This window comes from Ambystoma mexicanum, chromosome 3p (assembly GCF_040938575.1).
Source record: "Ambystoma mexicanum isolate Mex_15411 chromosome 3p, UKY_AmexF1_1, whole genome shotgun sequence".
Lineage (NCBI taxonomy): Eukaryota > Metazoa > Chordata > Amphibia > Caudata > Ambystomatidae > Ambystoma > Ambystoma mexicanum.
In genome coordinates, this window is record NC_090925.1 from 1,073,883,202 (window position 1) to 1,073,897,674 (window position 14,473).

Sequence of the window (14,473 nt, forward strand, 5' to 3'; positions counted from 1 at the left end):
GCATGATGATTTTTTATAGAAATTAGACGTCAGTGATGACGATTTGTGTCTATAAAAATTCTTTTTCAACTGAAGTTCGCGGAAATCACAGCGAGACTTGTGATTGCACTACAGCTGATTCCCATTTGTTTCCCTGTTTGATGTATGTATCATTAAACAGACTTCCCTTTGCCAAACTACTCAGTCCTCGTTATTGAGTCGTGTTGGAGTAAGTGAATCCTGCACCTCCTGTCCTCACATGGTGCAGCTATCTTGTCTTACAAGTTCTAGAGGGTGAGTGCTGACCAATGGGCCCGTCAGCAAATTCTTCTCCTCGTGAACACCTCGATGCCCTCGGACTGTGTGAGCGCTTTAAAAATGCAAACAAATAAAATAAATAAATAGTGCCATTAGTGAGGTGAGGCCTAATTCGCATGTTAATGCTTCCACAGGTACTGCACCAGGAAGTCCCAAAAAAGAACAAAGCAATGTGCCTTCACTTACCTTGAGCCACGCAACATGCTTCTCAGACAAAACCTGAAGACCGTAAAGCAATGCAGGTATAACACATACCTTCTATGCCTCCAACAGTCCCTCAATGGAATTGCCGCCTTTCCTGTCAATAACATTCTTAATTATTTGCCACTTCTTAATGGTCCTCCTAGGAAGAGTTTGCTCATAATATGCGACTGCAGGACAATTCTTTGTCTCAAGTTCCACTGGTCTACATAAAGTTGGTGCAGTCCCTCGGACTGCAAGGGGGAATATTTATATCAAAATTAAATTATTTATATGTGCCCACATTGTATTGATTAGGTGCATTGATAGTGTAAATATCACTTTGCACTGTGGGGTGGAATCCGTGAGACCACCTTGGTTGTTCAAATGAATTGTTTACTTTTGCACATTTTGCACAGTATGAGTGGTTTATGAATGTGAATGAATGATATGGGTTGTATGTGGTAGAGTATGGGTTGTTTGGTTGTGAAGTGTGTTGCTGGTTCACAAAACCAAAAATACAATTAATTGTTATTCGAGTTTGAATTTATGCACTTTTTAACTAATGTAAGTCATTTTTATATACTGTTTTTCTATTAAGATGCTTATGTACGACGTAAAATAAAGAATATTTTGTGAATTCAAATTATATGCGGTTTCTATTTAAGGAGATTGCTACTATAACAAAAATAATTACATAATGTCATGAGAGTTGGTATATACCCTTGGGTCTATACGTATTGAGCAGGACAATTCTTCATTGGCTTTGCGAGATATGAACAGAACTTCACTACCTCTATTGTTTCATTGGCCAATCTCTATACGTGTCTAACGGCGTGTTGCTTTTTTCTCTATTACCAAAATGTTCGGTTTTTTTTAGGATTCATTCCCGTTCTGTGAAGTGAACCATTACACTTGAATGGTCACCTAATTAGGGCACTGACCATGGTCGCTGCTTCCTCCTCCGCCCATGCATTCATCGAAGCATCCAATGCACGTGATGCCGCTTTATCAATATCATGCATGCTATTCAATTCATGTCAACAATCTTCAAACTGATGCATGAACATCCCATTGACATGAAAATACAAATATTCACCACTTTTTAAACACAATGAACAATGCAATAGTTTCCTTATTGTGCTTACATCTCAACCTCAACCGTACCCATCTTCGAGCATATCATTTTAACAGCAAACTGCATTTTCAACACCGTACACCGTGGCAGGATAAAAGGAAAACATTTTTCACTATAAATACTCATTTCTTATTGTTGTCTGCATTCAGATACTTTCCCACGAAATATACTTAAATGTCATCAGACAATTATCCCAAGATCGTTTGACGAATGACTAGTAGAACATATTGTATTTGCACGTGTGTTAAGAAATGTCCAAATATTTGATATTTCGCATTATTGAATTTTTCACACCTTTGTTGCATAATCAAATTCTGGCAGTACCATTTTCACCTTCTTTAACTGAACAATTGGCAATCCAGAAAATAGGCGATGAGCATCAGGTGGTGGAATGGTTTCAATGAAAGAGTTTTGTTATCTAATGATCATGTCAAAACGTGTTTTTTTAAAAAACAAAATAAATAACTAAATTAATATCTACAGCGAGCCATGTCTAAGCTGAACAAATGCCAATTTCGAACAATGATCGTGATATGGGAAATCAGACTATTTTATTTTATGTTATCTTATTTAAACTTTTGTACAGCACTGGACCTACCCACAGGATCTTGAAGTGCTGTAAAAAGTTCAAAATGGGGAAAGTGAAAAAGAAGTCACAATGTTTTCAGAACAGGCTATGAAGATTGGGATAGGCAAAGGATAGCGGGGGAGGCATTCTGGTATGGGGAAAAAGGTACTTCTTACTGCCTTTGTGGAAGGTGATGATGGAACGTGTGACAGAGAGGGTTGGAGGGTGTTCTAGATCCTGGGGGTCCATAGATTGAAGGCTTGTTTTTGATTTCAGGTTAGCTGGCAAAGTGCAATGTGTAAGGCATTTTGGTTAGCTTGTCTTGTGTTTGTATGAGCAAGGGATTTTAGTTATTTGTGAAGGTAAGATGGGTTTTTAGTTGGATGGACATGTATAATCTGGGTTATTAGTAGTAGACAGTGGAGCTGGGAGAGAAGTCAGATGAGGTGTGATTGTTTTGGGGTAGATGTCGAAAGAATCGTGCTTCTGTGTTTTTGTTGCTTTCCAGGTGATAAAAGTGTTTTTGGGGTGTCAAGTGAGGATAACATGTCTGTAGTCCATCTTTGGAGAACTAGTGCCTGGACAGAGTTATGGAATGTGTCAGATGGAAGGATGTGTGTTATCTTGCGTATATGTAGCTATAGCTTGCATTTCTTTGTGACAGCAGCAGTGATGTTTGTGAAAGGTACGTGGGGGTCGACAGTGAAGCCTAGGGACTTGATTGGTGTGCAAAGGAATATATGTGGGTTGTCTGTGGTAAATTCTTCGACCCAGGAGGCGAGGTTGAGGTTATGCTTGGGGACCGAGGGTGCAGATGAGATTTGTTTTAATTTGGATTGGTTGATTTTTCTGAAGTGGGTGGCCATGCAGGTGGTCATTTTGTAGAGACAGTTTTTGAGGGTGTGGAGTTGTGAGGGGGTGGAGATGTGGATGTCATCTGTGTACTGGTAGAAGTGCATGTTGTAGTTGCTAAGAGTCTGTCCAGGTGAATCCACATATAAATTGAAGGTGAGGGGAGATTGGGCAGACTCTTGCACTACCCCATATGTGACTCCAGTGGGTTTTGATCAATAAGAGGGCATGGACATGAAGGAGCTAATTTTTGAGTCCCCCGGAGTGCAAATGGGAGCATTAAAGACAGGCGTGATGGTGTTATGCCCTTATTAATGTCTCCATTCAAGCTCATGGGGGTCGGGGGGCATTTTCATTGTTTTGGAAGGAGGAGATCAGGGTGGAACAAGAGTTACATTCCACCTGCCGTTTGCCTCCTCCTTCAAAAACAATGTTGCTTTACACCAGCATGCAATTTTAATGCTTGCTTAAAACCAATGATTTCCTATGGAATACGCCTGCTTTTTGCACTAGCAAAAAGCAGGCTGAATCCTTCGGAAATCATTGTAAATGCCGCCTGCCATGCATTAACAGCAGGCAGCAATAACTATTTGAACTGCGGAGTGTAAAAGAAAGATGGAAAGAGACTTTCACTGTCTCTTTACACTTCTTATTTGCACTGTGCGGAGCAAATGATGAAAATTGACTGGAGCGGACCTGTTTGCACGTAAGTGTAAACACAAGTGCTCCACTCTGGGCAATTTACATTATGGAACAAAATGAGATGCAAAGCGTGTCTTGTCAGTGAAGAAGGAGGTGAACCAGTCAAGAACAGTGCCTGGGAGGCGCTAGAGCGCAGCGAGTGGGTGCAGATGTGAATTGAAGTAGCTCTGTGTTTCCCCTCCATTTATCCTAAATAGCACATTCTATCGCTCCATACTGTCATATTCAAGGGGTCACAAGCTGCAGGAGGAAGCCCTGCACTTAATTGAAGGCCCAGATGGACCATGATGAAGGAACTGAGCCTACAGCCGGTCGACCATGAAGGGGAGTTGTGTGCTGGTGAGTGCCGATGGGAGGAGCACCCCGCTGTGGTTGCAGAGGCCTGAGCAGGTAGGAGGATCATGAAAACGGGGGAAGGATGCGGTAAACCATATTTCGGTGATAACAAGGGCATCAAGATTGTTGTACAAGATGAGATTGATGACCGCTGCAGCATGAGCAAATGCTGAGCGAGCATTGATCAGCATGAGGCGGCTGGTGTGTGTGGTCCATGAGTGAGCAATGGGGGCAAGGGTGATATCGATGAGGTTTGCGAGTGTAGGTTTCCGAGGCTGGCCAGACCTATTGCCTATCAAACCTTAGCAAGGTTGGAGATAGGATGTGGAGGGAGGTGATTTCTTTTGGCGAGTAGCAGTAGTAGCTTTGTTGGTGAAATGCAAGATAGCTGGTCTGGCCCTTGGACCCATCAGGAAAAAACAGGTGAGGACCTTGTCTTTGTCTGTCCTTTGCTGAGGACGCCGGCGATGAATATGCCTACAGAGGACCTGTGAAATAGGTGGTGGATAGAGCAGCTGAATGGCAGGTCCAGGTCACGTGACCAGCAGCCTCCACAATGCTGCCTGCCTGGAGCTGGCCTGGGCCCTTATGTAGCTGCCTGGAAGGCCCAAAAACTGGTTAAAGCAGAAGCTAAACGAGCACTGGTTTAAGGTAAACAACAATATAACTGCATAGATATTTTTCCTGATGTTACAGATGGAAATCTAAGAATGACACTCTGCACCAGGCCCTAAATCATGCACCCAGATTTATAAGATTTGTTTCTATCTCCAGAGGGTTATATGTGATTTTACTGATGGAAAATTCAGAGTGGTACATTTCATTGTGACTGAAATACTAAAAAACACTGATTATATATTTATTTTACATTTGTGTGTCCCCACTCTTAGCCCCTGATTTTCTACCATTATAACGCCACCCCAACCACATCTGACTCATTTTACCCCTTACCCCACTACCCTTTATATATTTATTTAACATTTTTTGTGTTTTTTTTGGTATTATGGTCGTCAGTGAAATGTACCACTCTGGTGTATTTTCGGTAACATTACTGGGTACCCTCCAGAGGTGTATTCTGTCAGCTTAGCTGTGGGCACCCTTGTCTCTCCTAATTTTCAACACAATTCTTCGAATATAGGATACACAGGAGAGTTTTCTTTTTAACATGAAACTGGAAACACATACAGCTGTTTAACAAGCATGCAGTGAACTCGTTTCTTAGACATACCGACGTTAAACAGTTTATAAATCTTTCGCCTTCACAAACAACATGAGCTTGCAGAACCAAGTTTAGTTCAAGATTTGAGGTAATTAAAAAAAACATGGCTTGTGAGCTACCCTACATGGCATTGTGTTGTGCTCATTAGTAAAGGTATCCAGAGAAAGCAGTGGTGGTAACAGTAAACAATGTTGCTGGCAAATCAGTGTATGTATCACCAGACTCGTAAAGTGGCTCCATGATTCCTAAGTAGAATCACCATGTCTGCTGCCCACGGAAAGAAGCCCTTATACAGATATATAAACAGAAAAAACAAAAATGCATCTTTTGCCACTGAATTACATCTCTTTAAGTACCATCCAGCTGTAGAGAGGAATGCGATAAGGAAATAAAGCCTCACATTGATTTTGGCTTTATGATTAAAAAAAGTGGTGGTAATTCTGTTGCATTTTTGGCAATAATGGAATTACTGCCACTTTTACTCCACTGACAAATGATATGTTTAGCCTTGAAGTAGTGGATTTATCTCCAGCAAGATGCTGAAGATAAATTCTCCACTTGAATGCCAAACATCAACTGATTTACCACAATGGAATTAAACTGTCGCCATTCGTAATACCACAGTAAATATATAAGATTGACTGGCAGTAATGGTAAATGAGTTTGGTGTTGCCACAGTAAAATTACTGGCAGACTATGAAACCTATGAAGCCTCATTAAGAGTTTGGTGATAATATTGTGATTTGTACAGTGGCATCACCATCAAGCTCGGTTACCGTTACCCCACAGGTCAGTACCGCAGTCTCTCGAGGCAACTCCGCTTTGCGGCTCTCTCTCTGTGAGGCAGATCTATGCTGAAGTCTGGAAACCATTCCAATCTCTCTTCTGCTTCTGATGTTGAAGTTCTGAAAGCAAGACAAAAACATTTGCAAGTCTTTAACATTGGAGGTAAGGCTAGAGATAACAATGGTCTGAACAGAGACATACTGGCACAGGACAGGGGTAGGAATTTGGGACATCTGAACTGCCACCATCCACCTCAGCAGTAGGACTGGGTCCGGATTTCTCCCTGGCGGGTCTCCCATCCCGAGCTGACAGGGGTTCCCATCCCCTCTAAACAAGGCCAGTTTACTAGCCTTGTCACATGCCTCCACCCATTCTCCTAAATTCTGGTCTTCTGCCCCTTTGTGTTCACTACCTGATTGCAGATAACATGATAGAAAGTCTAAGTTGGCTTGTTTTGTTCCTGCCTGGTGTTCTACTGTGAATGCAAAAGGCTGTAATGCCAGGAACCACTTCAGGACATGGAGGTTGGTATCTTTTTTCCTGGCTTTCCAGACTAGCGGAGCGTGGATTGTCACAAAACTAAATTTCTGACCATTGAGATAGTAATCGAGTCTGTATACTTACCTATGAGGAATTCGACCATCCACACAGGGAGAGTGTGCTCGCCTGGGCTTTTTTGATTTTTTGATAAATGAAAATGAATGATGGGAGACCAACCTCTGAGAAATTTGGGTGGCCATTCCGCACCCATTTCATCTGCTTCCCGCACCAAATACATAGTCACCTGTACTCTGAGAAGACACAGCCTACAGGCGCCGTCTTCCCCTAACATATTCATATGGAATGTGACAGCGCTGGGTATATCAAAGCATTCAAAGAAGGGGGAAGGCACACCTTCCTACAGCCATGAGCAGACTAATTAAAATATCAAAGGCTCCATGGATCTGCATTCCTTTGTACTATGGCTGGTGGCAATGCATACTAATGCAAGATAATTGAGGCTTGGTTAGCTGGAGAGACAACAGGAAGGTGGGACTAACACCCCTTTGGTGTGCAATGTGTCATCTTGAAGCTCGTTCCCACCCCTCTGTATGAAAGGCAGTGAAATGCATGTCTGGGTCCACTATTTACCATAGGCAAACCCCTGCAGAGCTGAGCCCTTTCAGAGGGGAGAAGTATGTGGTTTGGGGGAGACAGGAAGTCTTCTCCCAGAACATACGTCAAGGGAAAACATGTGCTTTAATCAAGAGTCACAGAGGGCTCAGTTAACCAGAGAGACACTTTGATCTACAACAGACAGGAAGATGGGTGGCACTCCCTTGTCTGTCCTGTTGCAGAGCACTCTGGTTCTGACCCCATGCATAACAGAAGAGTGTTGGTGGGCACCCAGGATTGGTTCATTAAGGTAGGCTTGTCCTACACCAATCACCAATCCTGAACCCCTCACTTAGCAGATAATCTGAAGACTTTGCAAGGAGTAAGAAGAAGGACTCATTTGGACCCGAGCTGAAGGTACAGTCGACCTTACATCTTCTGCCAGTGAAGGAAGGCCAGGAGTTTCAAGAGGGAAGCAAGATCCCTCCCGTAAACATCTCCCAGGGAACAGAGGGAGATACCAGACTCCCATTCAGTAGCTCCAGAACGTGTACCCAGCCAGCACACAGCGTGCCCTGCTAGGTTCTGACAGCAAGCTTCCTAGGTGGGAAGTGATAGAGAGTCTCTGGACAAAGTACAAAGACGTTGCCTGCTAACACCCTCCTGAGCTTTGGGCCATCTGCCTTGAAAGGACATGAGCCCTGTGAAGAAGCTAGGAGGAGAGTGCCACACAAGCATCAACCAGCGTCCATCTTTTTAAGGAAAATTTTGAGACAGCCGAGTCCTCGAACCACATCCAGCTGTACCGCTGACTGTTGTCACGCTGCAGTCACCAGAGCCGTCCGAGATGCCTCGAGCAGCATTCTAGATCCGCCAACCAGCAGAGACAATGATTCTTGGCCACAAGCAACCACGCCGGACAGCCCGCAGCAATACGTCCAGCCTCACTTTACCGAACTGCATGCCGCCTGGTACCTGCAGCTGTCTCCTGCCACTAACTCTGTCTCAAGGGCTGCAAAGTGCCTTGGAACCACCTCGACTTGGTCATCCACCAAGAACTTCTTCAGCACCGGGTACATTGTGGTTCTGCCCCTCCAGGTCCTTCTCTGAAGGCCCCTAGAGACAGTTACAACCCTTTGCCCCTGTGGTGCTGAAACCAGATAACCTTGAACAGTAAGACTGATTGCTTTACCAACTACCCTCCTGTCAGTATCCAGAGTGCATCCCTTTCCTTCGTGAAAATGTGTGTCCACTGTGTTCCTTTACAGTGTGGATTGTAATTGTAGTGTGCTAGAACTGTCTGTTGTAACAATAATTAAGTAGATATTTGTATACAAACTTGACTGGACAGTCCTTTTTATCATTGGGTAATAATTGTATTTTCGCTGTGTTGCAACTAATCAATGGTCCATGACCTTGTGGAGATAAACCTGCCGTTCCGTCCATGTTACCAAAAATTGGACAAGGAGGCCTTCAAATTCACTTGTATTACAATCTGTTTGTATCTCTTCTGGTGTACTACAGGTGTAGAGCTGATTGATGGTTTAGAAACTGATATTCATCCCTGCACCACTTGTGCCCCGGAAGTTGATTTGTCACATTACTATTTGATGGCAAGGATGTCTAGTACAATTATACGATAGTTACACTCTCTAGATGGGCGTTTTCAGCTGATATTTACAATGAGCTTCTCTTCTCTGCTTTCAGCCAGAGATAATGCTGCTCCAGCTCCAAACCCCACAGTTGAAGTGTCTGTTTGCAAAGCAATTCCTTCGAGAAGTCTGGCATTATGAGGATTGAATTTTTATATAAAACCTGTTTGAACAGTTTGAAGAACTGATGGACTGTGGCATACCATTTGATGATTCTGGGATGTTATTTTTGTAGTTTGTCAGTTAGGAGACCTCTGGTTTCTGAGAATGTCAGTAAGAAGTGGTGATAAAAGTGTGCTTTTGGACCCTCCCGAGTGGGAACCTATCCAGAGAACAGGTTATTTGGTCGTGTTTGTTCTCGGTAGAGGGACTCCTAGAGCTTTTGTCTATATCTTTAGAGATTTGGGGTTCCACCATAAGTTACCTAGGGTAATCCATACATGGACCCCTTGCTCGCTGTGCTTAGAGAGGCACACATTCAGCTCACTGATGAGGCCAAACAACCTGTTGTCTAGGTAGGTTCTCAATCAGTAGGGTCTACAACCACGTTTTAGCTGTCTGTACCGTTCCCTGTGAAAGGTACAGTTAGCTAAAACGTGGTTGTAGACCAGACAACAGGTTATTTGGCAATGTCCATTCTCAGTAGAGGGGCTCCCAGACCTTTTGTAAATATATTTAGGGACTTGGGGTTTCACCCTAGGTTGCCCAGGGTAATCCAGACGTGGACCCTTTGCTCACTGTGCTTAGAGGGGCACAGCTTCATCTCACTGATGAGGCCCAACTAGTCTAGGGTTGCTATTGATTCTCTTGTTCAGAGGAGATTTGCCTAGCATTTCGGTGCTGGACTGCCAAAATAGGTCAGAGCAGATTCATATTCAAATGGATATTTCCCCTCTATGAAAGTTACAGTGAGATAAAATGTGGTTGTAGATCCTCCCGAGTGGAAGCCTACCCAGAGAACAGGTTATTTGTATGTGTTCATTATCACGCGACTCACAGAATAATAAGTTAGCGTGGTTAATACTTCATCATTTTATAACACGAGCAGGAAGGGTGTTGAAACAGTGGTTGCCACACCCCACTGCTTTATAAACCTTTGTATGGATGATAAGTCACACTAGCTGGAAGCAACAGGAATAAAGTAGTAATGTTGACTCCCAAACTGTGTGCTCGTATCTTTTAGCAATTTAGGAAAGTAGCGAGAGAGATTAGAGCAAGGTATCTCTGCTATCCCCCCACCTAGATAAGCGGCACACCAGCGCCCCTCTAGGGATAGTATACATCATGAGGGCCAGCGAGATTTCCTTTATTGGGACATTTACATAGATGTAGGGAACAGATTTTGAGGAATTATTTTAAATAATTGATTCTGTCTGTGACTTAGCTGAATTAGCCTTCAGTTGCAGGCAGATGTGAGGTGCTGCAGCTATTCTTCCCAGCTGGAAGTGTAGTCTACAATGTCATCTAAATATGCACCAGCAAAGGTACGGCATGGGGCTATCACATAGTCCATTACCCATTGGAATTTGGCCATTGCCCCATGTAGTACAAAATGTATGTACTGTGAACTGGCATAGGCCATTCAGGGTTGAGAAAGCCGTGTTTGCTTTAGCTTTGTCATTCAGAACTACCTGCCAGTAGTCCTGTGTGAGGTTGAGTGTTGAAAAAATTAACTTTGCAGGCCCCAGTCCCTCCACCAACTCATCAATTCTTGGTATAGGGTAAGGGTCAAATCAGGAGATCTCATTCAACTGCCGAAGGGTGATGCATAATCTCCATGTCTGGTGGGGTTTTGGTACAGGTATCACTGGGGATGGCCATTCACTACGGGACTTTTCTATCACCCCTAATTCAATCATTTTCCTTTACTCGTCGTGGATGATCTGCTCTGCACCTCTGGAAATGGGCATGTTTTTAGCTTGATCATTCTCCCTGGTGGGGCATGTATTTTGTGGACTTTTACCCATACTCTCCCAGGTTGTGTTGAGAATACATCTGTATATGTGGTGATCTTCATGTTGAGTTCTCTATGTTCGCTGATGTGCAATCCAGGTGGAATGGATCTGCCATTTACTTCCAGCAGCAGATAATTTTTCAGAGTAGTATTCACCTACAGCACCATTAATTGTCGATTGCTATTTTCTCACCATGCCTTGAGCTTGTTATGTGGCAGAACTGTGATGGATTCCATCGATCGGTCTGTTGCACTTTATATGTTAGGGTTGAGACTGTTTCAGTGATTGTATATGGCCAATGCCACCTGGCCAAAAGTTTGTTTTGAGCGGGGAGCAGCAGGACCATCATTTGGTCCCCACTTGGAAAGTACACAGCCAAGTTTCTTAACTGTAGGTTCGCTCCTGTCTGCTTTTGGCCTCCTCCTATGCGTTTTCACCAATTGTCGAAACTATTTGCCATGTTATTTCTCATCATGGGGTGATCACTGGTATGTCGGCTCCTTGGACCGTCCCACTCCTCTAGAAGATATTCAGGACATATTTTCAAAAGGAGAAAGCCCTGGTGATGCTTGTCGGGGTTTTCTTACTGCAAAAAGGGTATTAAGTAAGCCAATTTACATCCATCTTCAAAGACCAGTTTTCTCAGAATGTGTTTCAGTGTCTTGCTGAACCTTTCCACCAGGCAATTCATCTGATGAGGGTACACAGAGGTTCATAAGGTTCAGTTGATTATCAGTTATTTTATCTTGCTCATCAATCTCAACATGAAGCTACGTCCCTCATCTGTCAACATTTCCGTTGTAATGCCCACTTTAATAAAGAAGGGCATATGGTATGTTCAACACTGCCTGGTTAATGATTACCAGGATATAGTGGTTACCTGATTTACAGCAATCTAGTGGTCTGACTACACCCTACCATCTGGTGAAAGGGCACCTCCATGATTGGTAGTGATTGTAATGGTGCCCTCCGTGCATGATCTGGCAAGGTCTTCTGGCAGACGGACTGGGCCGCAAAATTCTTTCATCTCCGCATACGCTCGTGTCCAGTAGAATGGCCTAAGTAGGATATTCTGTGTGTTATCAAGCCCCAGGTGCCCAGCTGTTAGATTAGAGTGGGCTAACTGTTGGTCAGTCTTCCTGAATGCATTTGAGACCAACAATTGATAGTTGTTGATGTCACTCTCATGAGGATTTACTCTGACTTGGTAGAGAAGCCCTCACCTCTCCAGGAAATTGTGGTTCTTCAGCATTTGACTCTCGTTCTCCAAAATTAGTTTTTTTCCGGATTCTGTCTAGGAGTGGATACTTTTTTTGTGCCTCTGCAAACTCTAAGGAAGCAGGCCCAGGGAAGTTTCAGGAGGGATCAACCGATTCTTGTGCCTCTGACATTTCTCAAAATCCTGCATCCGCTCTATCGTTATTCTTCAGCGTTGCCACCTCCCGAGTTCTAGTATAAGTATCTGTACACATATCAGTTGTGCAATGGGTTGGCCAGGTTTCAGTACAAACGGGGTGTTGCCTAGGTTAACAAGAACATTTTGACCTCTCATCTGTAATCTCGGTCAATCACACATGCTCCTTCTTGCAGGGAATACTTATGGGCCAAATCAGACTTGAGGGCCACTCTTCCATAGGTGTCCACTGAAAACCCCACTTTAAGTACATTCTGAAATCTGGCCTGCACTTTGACAGGGATGGTATTTTTTTTTCTCTCCATACAGATCACACCCCGTAAATGCTGCTTTGACTCAGGTTGGAAGTTCACAAGTGTTCATCATTCTCACCACTGTCATCTTACATAGCAGTGAATTACTTTTGTATTGGGGTCTAGGTATCCCACCTCTGACACCACAGATGTGTCACAGATGGCTCAAGAATGAATCCTATGCTCAGAGGCAGTTCACAGGTTTTTAATGAAAGAATTGTGAGGCCTATGGTTGTCCCTGTGTCTCCCATATACTGTCAACACCTCTCCCTAACCCAGTAATCTCTAGCCCCAGGTTAGTAGTGACAGAAGATGAACCCCCCTACAGTCCAATACTGTCTTCTTCTAATGGTAAGGACCTAAAGGCCAAACCCCTAATCTCAGTAGATTCCCTCTGGAAACTCTTAACTCTACCTCTACTATCCAGTGGTTAGTGTTCTAATAGGAGTTGGAATGGCACCTTGCAATTACGTATTTGTATTCAGGCCTGTTCTACCAGGCCCAGTCTCATGTCTTCCTTTTACCTTTTACTGTTTAGCCCCTTTGCCTCCTCCCACCAGTCTTCTATCCCTTCCATCCCTTTGCTGTTTCACTCCACCTAGATCTTGCCTCAAAACTTTTATGTTTTTTCCTCCCTCCACAACTACTGCTTACTCATCCACACTACTACTACTTCCTCCTCCACATTACTACTTCCTCTCCCCATTACTACTACTACTCATCCACTCTTCTTTCGCCAAGTACCATTCACTTAACAGTCACTCCTTACAATAACAATACTCACCACACTTGCTACAACAAACACTCACACTGCATTACCACTTACACATTCTAGCCATCAACCCACTGCTCCACTAATCAACTCCACAGTTCAAACCTCTCTCCTGCTGATCTCTTGTTCCTCCTCTACCTCTGACCTATCCCACACTTCCTGTTTTCTGTTCCCGGTTTTCATACCACTCCATTGTCCAGCATTGGCTTTCTTTCGCTAACCAATCTAACCTGGTCTTTTCCACCCAGGGCTTGTGTGTAAAGGCCAAAGTCATAGGTCAGAGGCTAAGCCACCCCCATTTGTTTTTTGCATGGGCTCTTTGCGTAACAGAGATGACAGCCTGCAAAGGTAACTGTTCCTGTTTGTGTTCCATGACTCAGATCTGCCCGGTCCCTTTGTAATCTATTTGGAGGAGGGTAGGTATGGCTCTCCTCTATGCCCCCAGTCGTTAAGTTGGTGTCTGGCTTGGTGTGAGGGCTCACAGTGTTCACTTGGTAACCCACCAAGGTCTTTGCGTCTACCACATATGGGAACGGCTTCTGTGTGCAGATTACTCGCTCCCTGCAGTGAGATAACGCAGTCTCTGGTGGCAGATTTGCTGTGTCAGTTTCCCTCTCTCTGTCTCAGTACGCCGCAGCCACCAGTGGCAGTCGAGCTGTGCGGTTCTCTCTTCTTAGCTCAGAGTACCGTGGTCTCTGATGGAGGCTTCGTGGTATGTGTCTCTCTCTCTCTCTGTGCAGATCTCTGCAGTAGTATGGCGACCATTCCTGTCTCTTATGTTGAACATCTCTTCTGATGTTGAAGTTCTGAAAGCAACAGAAATATACTGCAAAGTCGAAATTGGGGCAAGTCTGGAGATATTAGTGTTATGCACAGAGACATACTGGCACAAGGGTGAGCCTTCTAAATTACCACCATCCACCTCATGGGTTTGAATGGCTCTAGATTTCTCCCTGGTAGTCCTCCCACCTTCAGCTGAGCGGGGTTATCATTCCATCTTCACAAGACCAGGTCACAGGCCTTGCCACCCTATCTGGTTGAGCAAGCATGTGTGGTCTTTAATAGATAAGATACATAAGCTATCTCCTCCAATACACAATAAGAGCATCTGTAATAATGCTAAGTGTGGGAGACAAAATAAACGGAAGCAGAGGGAGATGCATTCACCCGAAAGAATAGATAGCTCAGAACAAAAGGAGTGAGAAATTAAGCAG